The sequence below is a fragment of the Nanorana parkeri genome, unplaced genomic scaffold (genome assembly GCF_000935625.1).
Source record: "Nanorana parkeri isolate BGI_ZX_2015 unplaced genomic scaffold, ASM93562v1 scaffold121, whole genome shotgun sequence".
In the NCBI taxonomy this organism is placed as follows: domain Eukaryota; kingdom Metazoa; phylum Chordata; class Amphibia; order Anura; family Dicroglossidae; genus Nanorana; species Nanorana parkeri.
The window spans coordinates 869,465-882,856 of record NW_017306389.1 but is presented as its reverse complement, the minus strand read 5'-3'; the positions used below and the strand labels follow the sequence as shown (position 1 = coordinate 882,856).

Below are 13,392 nucleotides of genomic sequence, written 5' to 3'. Positions count from 1 at the left end.
AATTCTTAGTAAATCTTAGGAATAACTCACCTAAATCTGTCCAAACAAGAGTCCAGTAGACATCCCAGGTATGATAAAGTTTGAAACACGAAATTAAAAAATTATAATATAATAAATTATAAATAATTATAAGAAATTATAATATAATAAATAATTATAAATAATTATAAAACATTATAATATAATAATTAAAAAAAAGGTCCAGTAAATGGGAATTCTGGGGGCGCTGCATGATCCGTACCATAGTCAATAGAGTACCAAGTTCGCACATCACTGAGCTCGGTCGCAGAATCGTCGCTGTTTTAGGTCAAAAGCGGTTTTAGACCAGGTAGAAAACAGCGATAGTAAATTAGAATCACTTGCAGAATTGAGCGATAGCGATTCGATGGGAAATTCGTCATCAGACACTGAAAGTCACTTTCAGTGTCTGATGACGAATTTCCCAACTAATCGCTATCGGAACATCCGGGAGAGTTGAGGTGTCTGGTCATGTGTCGACCCTCCTCCTGACAATTCACAAAACACATGGCCCGTGGCCATGTTTTGTGAATAGCTGAGTGGAGGGACAGCCCTAAAGCACTGTGGTCTATAAGACCTGCAGCCATCAGTAATGGCCAGGAAATACAGGGCGAGCTGTACAAATGCCACCCGGTAGAAGTGTACTTCCATGAGGAGGATTTGCTTCTGAGTTAAGATAATCAAGCCCTCACTGGCCTCTGTAACTGCAAACACTTTAGAATAATTATTCTTCAAAGTTCACAGCAAAAGCACTAAAGCCAAGTTCAGCTCACATTGCTTCCTCACAAATGTGACTCTTTAGCCTTTTAGCCCTCTAATCTCTAATGTAAACCAAGCAGGGGGGTAATATGCTGATAATTCAAGGCTTTCTATTATGGAATATGACTTGCTCCACAGTGTCTACAGCTAAACAGGTCAATGAGGGCCTGTTTTAAAGTAGTAGTGTGCCTGTTAGGGCAGAGAAATACTGGTCTTGGGTTTGTAAAGATACAATAAAGAAACAACTAGGAATACATATTTTGTTATCAGAGCCAAATACTTTCTAATAGGCATTTTGTTTCCATTCAGTGAGTATTTATCCACATTCTTTTTGTTGTTGTTGAACCTCCAGTCAATAGATGAAATGGAACAGCATAATATTCAGCTGTGGAACAATCCACCACTATTGGCAGGAATCCCATGACCATAAAAATAAAATGCATCAGATTGTTCTTCTTGGGATCTCTGACATGGCAGTGATAGTTGTCTTCCGGCCATTCTGAAAATTCCTGTTAATTGCCTCCCAGGAAGTCTTACCTTTGTCATCAGTGGCCGTCTCTGCTCTCTTTAGAGGAACTAAAAATAAACAGAGGTCTTGACAGATTTTGGTTATGTATGACACGTCCGGTTAAAAACAAAATATGCCTTTCCTATTAGCTTGTTGACAAGCCATCAAAAGCTTGAGGCAGGCAATGTGTGGCTCATTACAACGATTATTACAGCCCGAATTACTTAAAGGATAACTGCTCATTTGTTAAGTATTTGCTCTCAAAGGAGAATTATGAGACGAGTGATTTTCACTCAGTCTCATAATCTGAGCCGACCTGTGACAATGAAACTGTCACAGGTCGGCTCAGTAGATTGGGAAGTGAGCGAACACATACCATCGCTCGCTCACTTCTCCATCTATCCCTGCAGAGAGCTGTGACTGTCACTCACGGCTCCTTGCAGGGATTCCCCCCCTCCCCTGTCTGATCCTCCAGCGCTGACTGGCGAAACGGACGGGGAAGGAAGCGAGCAGAGCTGGCTCTGCCTTAGGAAAGGCAGAGCCAGCTGTCAATCCCACAGCTGGGTGGATCCAGACAGTATTGTTGGGATCCGTCCCGACAACAGTGTCTCAGTATACCGCGAGCTGTAGCTCTGAGCTACTGAGCTTTGGGTTACGGGAGAACGCTAGTTTGTGTTCTCCTGTGACCCTTAGGAGAACAATGGGGAAAATCCCTAACCCCATAGTTCTCCTTTAAATAGTAAATGTATTTTCTATAGATTTGTAAATAGGAAGCACTTAATCGGCCTGCTGCAGCTCTTTCACTGCCCAATCTGCAGGCTGGGGGTAGAGAGAGTACATGTATTCCCTACCTGTAAGTGGTGTCATCCACCTGGCTGTTTGAGGGGATGTGTAAATCTCTGGACTGGATGGACAGAAATACAGTTTTTTTGGCAGGTAAAATATCTTTCTTATATGTATTTCATCTGTTTATTTAGCTGTACGGCGATAGTACATGTTATCACCAGCCATATTTGGGATTCTGAATGAAGGAGCGATTTTGGCCAATTATTTTAGCAGCCAGTCAGTCACTTACAATTACAGTGTATGGTGCATAAATAGTGCAAAATAGATCATTTGTCCCAGGCCATCCAGGCAGTAGGTCCTTCAGTAACTGATCTTTAATTGTCTGGAAGGAAGTGTTTTCATAGAATCTTATAAGATTCCAAGTGAGTCATTTTACTTGTTGAACTTACAAAATCTATAAAACATGCTTAATTTTTCCAGTCCTATTGATATAACTAAATTATCCACAATTGTGAGACTTAAAAAAACAATTTTTCCCTTCAAAATGTATAAAATGTCAGATATCCTTAAAAGGTGACATTGGACTGAAGTGTATAGGTTAATTCCCACCATGCACTTTGCAATGTTGTTGCCGGTGTTGGAGCTTCCAGCTTATAACCCATAAGATCTGCCACCTACAGTTTCAATAGTTTCCAGTGGTTACGTTAACAGTGCTGGTATAGAAATTACTTGAAAATATTTTTAAATGGACCCACCTGAGGCCAAAAGCGACCATGCTGTCAGAGAATTCCAAAGCCGATTTTAAATTTCAGGTGGTATGCATGGAATAATTGTGTTTATGGTAAACCACCACAGTAATCATAAGTAGCAATGTTTTTAAAATATATTTAACAAAATATACATTTATTACATTTTAAATTTCACTGGACCTCTTTAAGAAGAATTTATGTAACAGGGCAGCTTTGTCTTGATGTCAGTAGAGGCTTTAGGTTTTTGCATATGGAATTAGTTATTTGCTTACATAAATGCTGTTCATCCATAAAAATGCAGCTTAGCCCAAGGCCTGGCAAATACTTTCTCTTCTTTGAATGCGTCAGTGATATACAATGAACTTAGTGACAGCTAGAAAACTGAATATAAAATCACACTGCTTAAAGACATGAAGATGAAAACATCCAGGTGTTCATCTTTCTATGAGACTAATGCATCAAAATTGCCTGATAGCAAAGGGTATATATGTTTATTGCACAAACAAATCAGATCCAAGATGTTCTTTCTTCATGCCCACTCTCCTCCACTCTTCATTCTCCTTCTCTTCCATTCATGCACTCTTCTCCCATCATTGACCAATCTTTTTCACATCCAACCATGCTCTCACTCATTTCTGATTATTATCCTCCTCTTCCATCCATGCTCTATTTTCTCCCATCTCTGACCATTCTTCTCCACTTCCAAACATTCTCTCTCATTTCTGGTCATTCACCTTCTTTTACATCCATGCTCTCTTTCCTCCCACCTTTGACCATTCTTCTCCACTTCCAAACATGCTCTCACTCATTTCAGGTCATTCTTCTTCTCTTCCATACATGCTCTCTCCTCCCATCTTTTACCATTCTTCTCCACTTCCAAACATACTATCTCTCATTTCTGGTTATTCACCTTCTCTTACAGCCATGCTCTCTTTCCTCCAAACTTTGACCTTCTTCTCCACTTCCAAACATGCTTTCACTCCTTTCAGGTCATTCTTCTTCTCTTCCATTCAATCTCTCTCCTCCCATCTTTGACCATTCTTCTCCACTTCCAAACATACTATCTCTCATTTCTCGTCATTCACCTTCTCTTACATCCATGCTCTCTTTCCTCCAAACTTTGACCTTCTTCTCCACTTCCAAACATGCTCTCACTCCTTTCTGGTCATTCTTCTTTTCTTCCATCCATGCTCTCTCTCCTCCCATCTATGACCATTCTTCTTCAATTCCAAACATGCTTTCATTCCTTTCTGGTCATTCTCCTTCTTTTCCATTTATGCTCCCTCTCTTCCAATCTTTGACCATTATCCTACACTTCCAAACATGCTCTCTGTCCTTCCTGGTAATTCCCCTTCTCTTACATTGATTCACTATCTCCTCCATCTTTCATCTTTCTCCTTTACTCCCATTCATGCCCACTCTCCACAATCTGCAATCTGCAATTCTTTCTAGACATTCTCAACTTACATCCACACTATGGTTGATATTGTCCCTGTTTACCTGGGACAGTCTCTGTTTTGATAGTCCACAGAGATAACTGTTAACAGTACTAACTGATAAGACTCAGCAGTGGCAAAGAGCACAGCAAATTATAAGTTTCCAAAACGTCTGACAGGATCAACAGTTTTTTTTTCGTGTTTACGTAACAGCCAACAAAATGCTTTCAGTGGTATAGTAAAGAAACCACAAAGGAACAAATAAGAAAATGTTATTGTTAGGTTTTACATATACTTATTGAGTTTTGCATTGGATGAGGTAAAGGATTAGGAATATTGGCCTTGTAGTAAAATGACTGCACTACTGAAAGATAATATTGTACTTGAGTGCTCTAGCATAACAACAACATTGCTGTCTGTGGCTTGAGCCTTTTTATTTAAACAAATATGAACCCTAATTACAGCTTGATATGTGTGTGACAGCTCTTTACATAATTTTCATTTACATCAGTCCCTGCCCTCACAGAGTTTACAATCTAAGGTCCTTAAAGGAGAACTATGGGGTCAGTGTTTTTCCCCTTAGTTCTTCTTAGGGTAACGGGAGGACACAAACTAGCGTCCCCCCGTTACCCTAAGCTCAGTATACCGCAAGCTACAGCTCGCGGTATACTGAGACGCCGCAGCCGGAGCGAATCCCGACCTGGACATCGGGATCTGCCCAGCTGCGTGAGTGACAGTTGGCTCTGCTTATCTAGAGGCAGAGCCAGCTGTACCCGCCCCGTCCATTCTGCCAGTCAGCGCTGGCAGATCGGAGCGGGGAGAGGGGAATCCAGCCCCTCCCCCTGTCACGGCAGAGAGCCATGACAGGATCGAGAGGTGAGCGAACCCGGTATGTGTTCGCTCACCTCCTGATCCACTGAGCCGACCTGTGACAGTCTCATTGTCACAGGTCGGCTAGAACTATGAGGTGAGTGGAAATCACTCATGTCATAGTTCTCCTTTAACTTACATGCGTACACACACACACACACACACACACACACACACACCAGGGCCAAATAATACAAGAGTTAATTATCCTACCAGTACATTTTTGAAGTGTAATAGGAAACCAAAGAACCTGGAGTAAACCCACAAATGCACAGGGAGAACATACAAACTCTGCATCCTGGCCAGAATTTGAACCAAGGACCAGCGTGTGCTGCAAGGCAGAAGTGCTAACCACCAAGCCACTGTGCTCAATGGTTGTTATGTGCACCCAGCCACACTGTCGAATAACACCTACTGGTGAGAGAACTTATGTTATAAATGTTATAAATTAATCAATACAAGCAAGTTGTATTTTACCGATCCTTGATCTCAACATCAAAGGTAGATTTTAAAGTGATTTCGCTGCGTGTGAAGCAAATTGGGACACTGACAGACTTGGCAATAATTTTAACTAGTAAACTGCTGTGTGTTGTAGAGATTGTTCCATGAAATATAACTGAAACACTTATACAATGATTTGCAGATAAAGAATAAGTGCACTTTCAAAGTGCACATATACATTTTGCCCCCCCAATCTAACAGATCCCATCCTACTCCTCCACAGACGTATACTTACTGAGGTCCGATGCCCACAGCCTCTTGTGTTTGTTGATATCCTGGCTGGGAGGTAGACGGGCCCTATAGAAGTCAATAGGGCTCTACTCAGCAAACACAGCCAAGAGAAAGGGGACCTAAAGTGCGGTATGTAAAGAAACACAGGAGGCCAGGGGCATCAAACAGAGGTAAGTTTACATCTGCAAAAGAGAAGGGTGGGATCTGCTAGGTCAGGAGAAGGGGACAAAAAGGAATGATGCAGGTGTCCCTACGAGAGATGTTTACCTTTTTTAGTTTCCTGAAGAACACTGTCATCAAGATGGAAAAGCCAAAATTTTCCAATTGTAACAGAAACAGGAATACACTTTCAATGTGGACACCAGTTTGGGTTACAACTGTCTAAAAGGAAACTTACTTTCACTTTGTAAAGATTTCCTCTCACTTGCTGTTATTGGTGCTTTGCTGTTCCATCATTGTCCAATCAGTAGGCTGCAAGCAGGGAGGTGACAATGTATTTCCTAACTCCAACAAAAAAAAGTGGTGTCAGCCTCCTGATTGTTCCTATGCAGCAGAGGTGGATGAACAACAAAAGTGACTGGATAGAATCACAATTTCTTTCAGAGATCACATATGTGTATTTCAAATGTGTATTTCTCTATTTGTCTTATGTTTAGATTTAAAGGTTAAGCTCACACGAGGCTATTTATATTTTTTTCAGACAAGATTCATACAACATTTACCTATGATTCACACATTGGGGTTGATTTACTAAAGGTAAATAGGCTGTTCACCTTGCAAAAGAATTTGTACTTTGCAGGAGAAGCTTCCCTTTAGTTTAGTGAATGAGGTGAAACTCTGCTAATTTCCATCAAGTTTCCTTCTTCGTGAGTGTGTATCCTTTACAAATTGAAATTTCTCCACATTCACCAAGCTAAGGCCAGACTTTCCCTGCAAAGCGAAAATTCTTTTGCAAAGTGAACAGCCTATGTGCATTTAGTAAAGCAACTCAACTGGATCCAGTTAGAAAAAAGTGTGACTCTTGGGTGAAAGTTGTTTAAATCTTTGGTGAAATGATTCATAAATTGACCCCTAAGTAATCAACTTTTAGGCCTAATGTAGTAGTCAAATTTATCCCCTGAATTCTTTATATTAGGAAATAAAGACTTTCGGGGAACTCTCTAAGCTTCAAAGTGTAAGCCCACTTTTGTTGAAAAAACAACTTCTTGCTTCCCGATTAAAACTGAGATGGTATTTCTGCTATAGCCATATAATTAGTCGCAGTGTTGTACTAAAAGAGAAAACAAATTGAAACAGAATGAAACAAGAGGTCTATGTGTCTTTCATACCTGTAATATTTTGATTGCTTAGAAAACTTGCTAATAAGTTAAAATCTATAATCTGTAAAAATGTGTTTGCTCCTGAAAATTCTATGCTTGACATTTCCAAGAATCTTTTAGGAAAAAAAGTGACTTAGATATTTTAAGTTGATCATCTATCAGGATCTGATGCAGACATGCCATGAACTTAGACTGATATTGACTGACCTTTTAAGTATCACTGACCCAGGTCTACTCCCCACTTTACTGTTTGCTTAACGGTTCCACAATGTTCTTAACTCACGGAATGTTATCTATGCACAATGGTCCACTTCACTCCTGTTCAGTTGGCAGTACAGGAAGCAATGGCTCCCAAATAGTTACCCATACTGTAAGTCTGAACAAAGACAGCTTGTTCTTTTTTATTTATAGAGTCTTCAAACAGGAAGAAAAAGAATGAAAAGTTCAGCAAGTATTAGCATCATTGCTAAGGCCAAATGAATCAGGATGAACCTGCAATAAAAAGCTAGTGAAGACGTTGCTATGGATTTTAGATTTATTTAGAGCTGTGAGCATTAAATAGCAATGTTCTTCATATGGACATATTTTCATGTTGCTGCCTTGTTCTTTGTTGATGTATAAGTGTTTTTTGCAGTACAACATTTTTTTGGGAATAAAACAATTTTATATATTTTTAATAACTGAGCTTTTTTATGGTTTTATAATGAAATGCAATATATCACCTTATTAAGCTTTTATGTCCATATTATAATTCTTTAGATTAGAATTTAAATAATTGAAGACATTTGAGTATTATTGTATTGGTATTTCTGCTTATTTTTAAACTACTGATAGTGAAAAGTACATTGTAGTACTAGTATTATTATTGTATAGCTTTGGTATGCACATTAGGGAGGTAGACTTTGGGGAATTTATTGAGAAATGTGTACTGCACTAATGCAATGCTACACATTGCAGCCTGATATCAGCTGTGATCATTTTGGTGTCATCACATCATTGGATACATTATCTATTACAAAATTTGATGCAAGATAATATCATTGTGATAGGATTTTAAGAAAACCCTGACACCCCTGGGCACCTAGATTAAACCTAGATTAAAATGCTGTGAAGCTTGTAGCATAACAAACTGGTTGATGCTGTTCTTTTCCCCCTAAAGTCAACCCTATTCTCTCCCTTCCCTTTTCTTTTCTCCCTTCTCGTTCATCTATTTCTGCTGCACTTAGAACTGAGCCAAGAATGATCTCTGTGTCCTCTGCCTGTCAGTGGTACCAAGCCAGAAAAATGCACCAAAAAGGACCCCCAAAAATACATTGATACAACATTGCTTCCGCAGCTATTTATTTTGCCTATTCCCAATAAAGTCATTTAGAAAATGTCCTAATACATGTTAATGCCTTTTACTGGTATTTATAAAATCCTCTTAGTTTCAGATCTGGGTCTGAAAAAAAGACTGAAGTGAAAATAAAAATGTGTAATCACTGCTTAAAAACAAATGAATAAAAGAAATAAACCGAATAATGTTCTGAGTTCCCATTGTGTATTGAATGAATCATCTAATGTTTTAATCAATGGGTATTGATTTAGTAAGTGAAAATTGCATTATGAAATTGGATGCACATAGAAACTCAGTAATTCTTTAAAAAAGACGGATAATTTTAAGTTTAAAATGCTCTACCTATTATAATGTTAAGGAAATGTGACAGAAAACTAAGGACCAACAAAGATTGAAGTATGTTTGTCTGCAGCATCACATTACTGAATTAAGAAGAGACCTGGGGCAGAAGGTGAAGGCCCAGGGTATGTAATACTATGAGGGGAATGTATGAAAACTGGAGCAGACAAAATCTGGAGCAGCTGTGAATGGCAACCAATCAGCTTCTCTCTTTCATTTTCAAATCTTAACTGAACAAACTGAAGAGAGAAGCTGATTGGTTGCCCTGGGCTACTGCTCCAAAATTTTGCCTGCTCCAATTTTCATGAATTCCGCTTTATGAGTAGTAACATGATGAGGCCATCATACTGCACCCATAGTGTTGGTGCGGGTCTTGTCAAATTAAGTGTTTATAGACCCTTTACTTTGCCCAGGGAATTTTTTTATATCCCTATCTTTAAGATGTCACAAACAGGAAACAATGTACTGGGGCCCCCAATGTCCAGAAGTAATTGCAGCCCAGGCACCAGGGTTGTCAACCATGCCAGCCAAAATTCTTCTCAGTAGAAAGCAGCCCAAAAATGGATAGCTCAAGCATTTTACCGCACATCACCATTAAAATATTCGAATTCATGTGGTAAACCTATAGCTCATTTTCATCTAGTTTTATTACATCATTGATGCTGTAATAAACATATTTGGTAATGATATTTCATACTAAGTAACACCAAACTATTGCATTTGATAGGGGGGAGCAGTGCTAAGGGGAGATTGCATTACACTGTAGAGTATTGCACATACAGAGACCATGTTTAGGGTATACGTATAAATATTGAAAGCCTATATCTGAATAACCTGCGACTAGAACAATGTGATTGGCTTATATTTAAATGCAAAAAAAAAAGTTATAATTAGACACCTTTTTTTTGCTCAATAAGCCTGTATTTTTATGGGCAACTGGTAAATGTTTGAACGATTGGAACTCTGACAGAGACAATGCTAATTTAGTGGCCCCAGAATTACAGTACATAGGTTACAAACTTTGTTTTGACTGATATCTGTGGGTTGTTACACTGCTCACCAATACATGCAATACTCTGCTGACCTAGGAATTCTGGGCGTGCAAGCACACCTTTTTTCTAGTGACATTAGTGGTTAATGTTTTTAGAAACTGATATTTTTTTACATATACATGTTCATTGGTATCACCTTGACTAGATTCATGTGATATGTCATGCTTATACATGACTGTACAGTATATAAGATATCTAATCCATCTTTCAGTTGACCATCAGAGCAGATGTACTCTTAGGCTATCTATGTGTATGAGATGATCTGAACAATTAGGAAAGGGATTTGTTTTATAGAAGAAAATTGGAATGGGTGTTCCTGAATAATTGCTGTTGTGTCCTTCAATAAGCCCTGGTCCCAGGGTGTCTGCTCAGTGCAAAGATATGTCACTTTGTCTAAATCAAACTACTATACTTAAATTTGTGCTGCATTCTGTGTGGTAGCAGAGCTTGCAGTGGCATTTACAGTGCGTGGGATTCATATAGTATTTGTATTAGATTGTGCATCTTTTGGGCCACTAAGAATCATTGGAATGAGTGTGACCAACTTGTACATATGTTTTTATAGGTCATTCTGTGTGCATGGAAATAATAAGGATTTTTGACAAACCAGATAGCTACAGTCAGTATTCAAAGTGACTGACTGTAGCTATAATTCACTAAATACCTCATTCCTAGATACACTTATGCACATATCTTTAAAGTGCAGCTGAGGCCAAAACCCTTTTTTGTTTTGTTTGGATAGACTGGAGAGGAATTAAAACAGTTGTTGGGTTTTTATTACTGTCAGTAATAGGGAGACTCACCCTCAATGTTTGTCCTGATGACTGTTTTCACTGAAAGTAAAAATGTAAGAAAATCTCAAATTGCTGGTTATCAGGACAGGACAGGAGTAGATGGGAAATCTTCTAATGGTGACACTAGTTCTGGTGGCCCTGCTGACCATCAGGCATTTCCCTCACTTTGGAGGATTTCCTCCTACTTCCTATTGTGGCTATCGGAGTGAAGGGAAATATCCCCAATGGGACACAGATAGCAAAAAACTGGCACGTGTTATAACCCTCCCTTACTCTATCTAAAACAAAACAAAACAAAAAAATGTTGCCCCAGTTCTACTCAATTCTGCACCAGTTCTACATTAATTATCTAATTTGATAATGTAGCGCTCACCCCAGAAGGAGCCGATGAATGCCCGGTTCATCTCTAGTCTGTCTAGGGTATGATCTTCAGCTGCCCACCCATTAGCATTAACCGCCCTTCTTCTGGTGCCCAGAATTGCTGATGCCCACTCCAGTAGTATAATGGAGAATAACTTTTATTGAACATCTTCACTTCGGAGAGAGGGTATAGGGATTCTAAGCTTCCTGGGTGTAACAGACATAAGCCCCAGACTCACCAAACCTGCTTGGCATATTGGTAGATCCACTTGGGAGGCAGCGGATAGCAACTAAACTAGCAAATGAGCACGGATGAATATAGATCATCAATAGGAAAGACACCGGCCATACTCCTGAAGCCCTTTGAGTTCCAGGATACTTCATGAGCCATCATTGGTCCTGGGTCTCTACCTCTCCAGCAACACAGGCCTCCTTTGATGTTGGAGGCCTCGGGGAAACCTTTCCCTCACACCAGCCTATGCCCACCCCCTGTACCCTATCCCAGCATGCACCGCTGGTTGAGAGGAACCCAGTGATTGGCTTCTGTACTGTACATACACTATAGCATCTCTCAGTGGCTGTCCCACATTATGACAGAGTCACACTCCACCCATGGTGGTACAGGCAATGCCAGACACCTGGAATTAACCAGATAACTGCACCCTATAATCCAGCCAAGCCGACTACAGCCCTGGCTATCACTAAATGTCTAGTAGCCACATCACAGAAGGTGATGGTGGCTACAATAATATGCAGTAACATTTTGCAACCTGCAAGTGTCAAACTTGCAAATAAAGGCTGCAGATTCCTTTCACCCCCTAAAGGAAATCTGTGCTTTGCTAATACAAGGCAAAGCAACATGTTCATTTAATCCCTCCCCCACCACAGCAGCACATTCTTACCTTTAATTTACACCCTCACTGCTCTGTTTGGCAATTGGCAGCGAATAAATAAATCTCTGTGCAAGCTACTAATCACTCTGAAGCTTTCACAGGGCTGGGGGCTATTTACCACCCACCCCCATGTCAAAGCACTGGGCCAATCACCAAATACTATCACTGTCACAAGATCAAAAGGAGAGTGAGTCACAAATGCCTCCACAACTCCACAACTGGTTGTACTGGGTAATTTTCTCCCAGTGGCTAATGGGGCAGCAGCGGCGGGAGTAAATTAAAGTTGAGTATGTGCTGCTAGGTAGATCTGTTAATTTGCCTTAAAGTAAACCAGTCATGAGTTATATATGTGAGCTGTAATTGCTGTTCTCATGCTAAGAAATTCTAGTTGCTTGGCTGCCATGGTGATCCCCTGTACAAACCTGTAGTTTTTATATTTAATTTGCTGCCTACTAGATCCAAGTCATTGACTTGGAAAACATCAAAGCCATAGGATCAACATAACAGCCAGGTAGCTAGAATTTTTAGGAGGTCAACAGTGGCAATTGACAGTTCTCTCATGACAGGTTTTTAAAAACAATGTTTTTGGAAGCACTCTTTCATGCATAATAAAACAGTAAAAAGTATTATCTTATTAAAACAATTAATACAATGAGAGAAGTAAATTGTATATAATGAATCATAAAGCACACTTACATCTAAGTTTCAGTAGCTCATGGTTTATATTTTAATTATGCTTTCCGTTGAGTACGGTGTTTGTTATTAATTTTCACAGCTTAACCTTCTTCCTCTTCCACATTCTTTAAATGCGTGTCACGTTCTTCCACATTAAAAAAGAAGTTACTGATACGCTGTGCTGTGCATTAGAAGGTTTTATGTCACATAATCTTCTTATTTACTTCCATGCTAGAAGGCAGATATTGTCTTTGTGAATGGATTAGCGATGATTTCTCTTAAAACAAAAGCAAATGTAGCTGCTTTTCGAAAATATTACACTATGTAAAGATTATTGGCTAAAGTCTGTAGGACACGAATGTTGGTTTATATAATGTGGTTGTTACCAACCGGTGGCACTTGAGCTGATATTCTTCAGTAATTCCCAGCATGCTCTGCCAGCATATTACCCAGTCTAATATGTGTAAACGTTGGACGTCTGCTTTTTTATGTTGAGTTGAACATCGATGAATAAAGAACTAGCTTGATGGTCCTTACGATTGATATGTCCTGGCTGCTTTGTGCAGTTTCTGTCACTGTCTTTTCATAAAATGTACAAGTGGTGTCATGAAGTGTTTCACACATCTAGTTGTGCCTTGTCTTCACAGGCTATTAATGAAGACGTACTAGCAGCCTTTCTGTGCACTGTTTGTTCTATTCAATATGTCTCTGTGGTCTTGTAGATGGAATGAAGAAAGCATGGTGTGGAAGTGATACAGGGATTAAT

The 13,392-nt window shown here is 39.5% G+C and overlaps 1 protein-coding gene across 1 annotated transcript in view; it reads left to right on the top strand.

The window, feature by feature from the left end:
- Window positions 1–13,392, top strand: part of LOC108784628 (sodium channel protein type 4 subunit alpha-like) — a 338,732-nt gene that overhangs the window by 80,682 nt on the left and 244,658 nt on the right. The window lies entirely within an intron of this gene.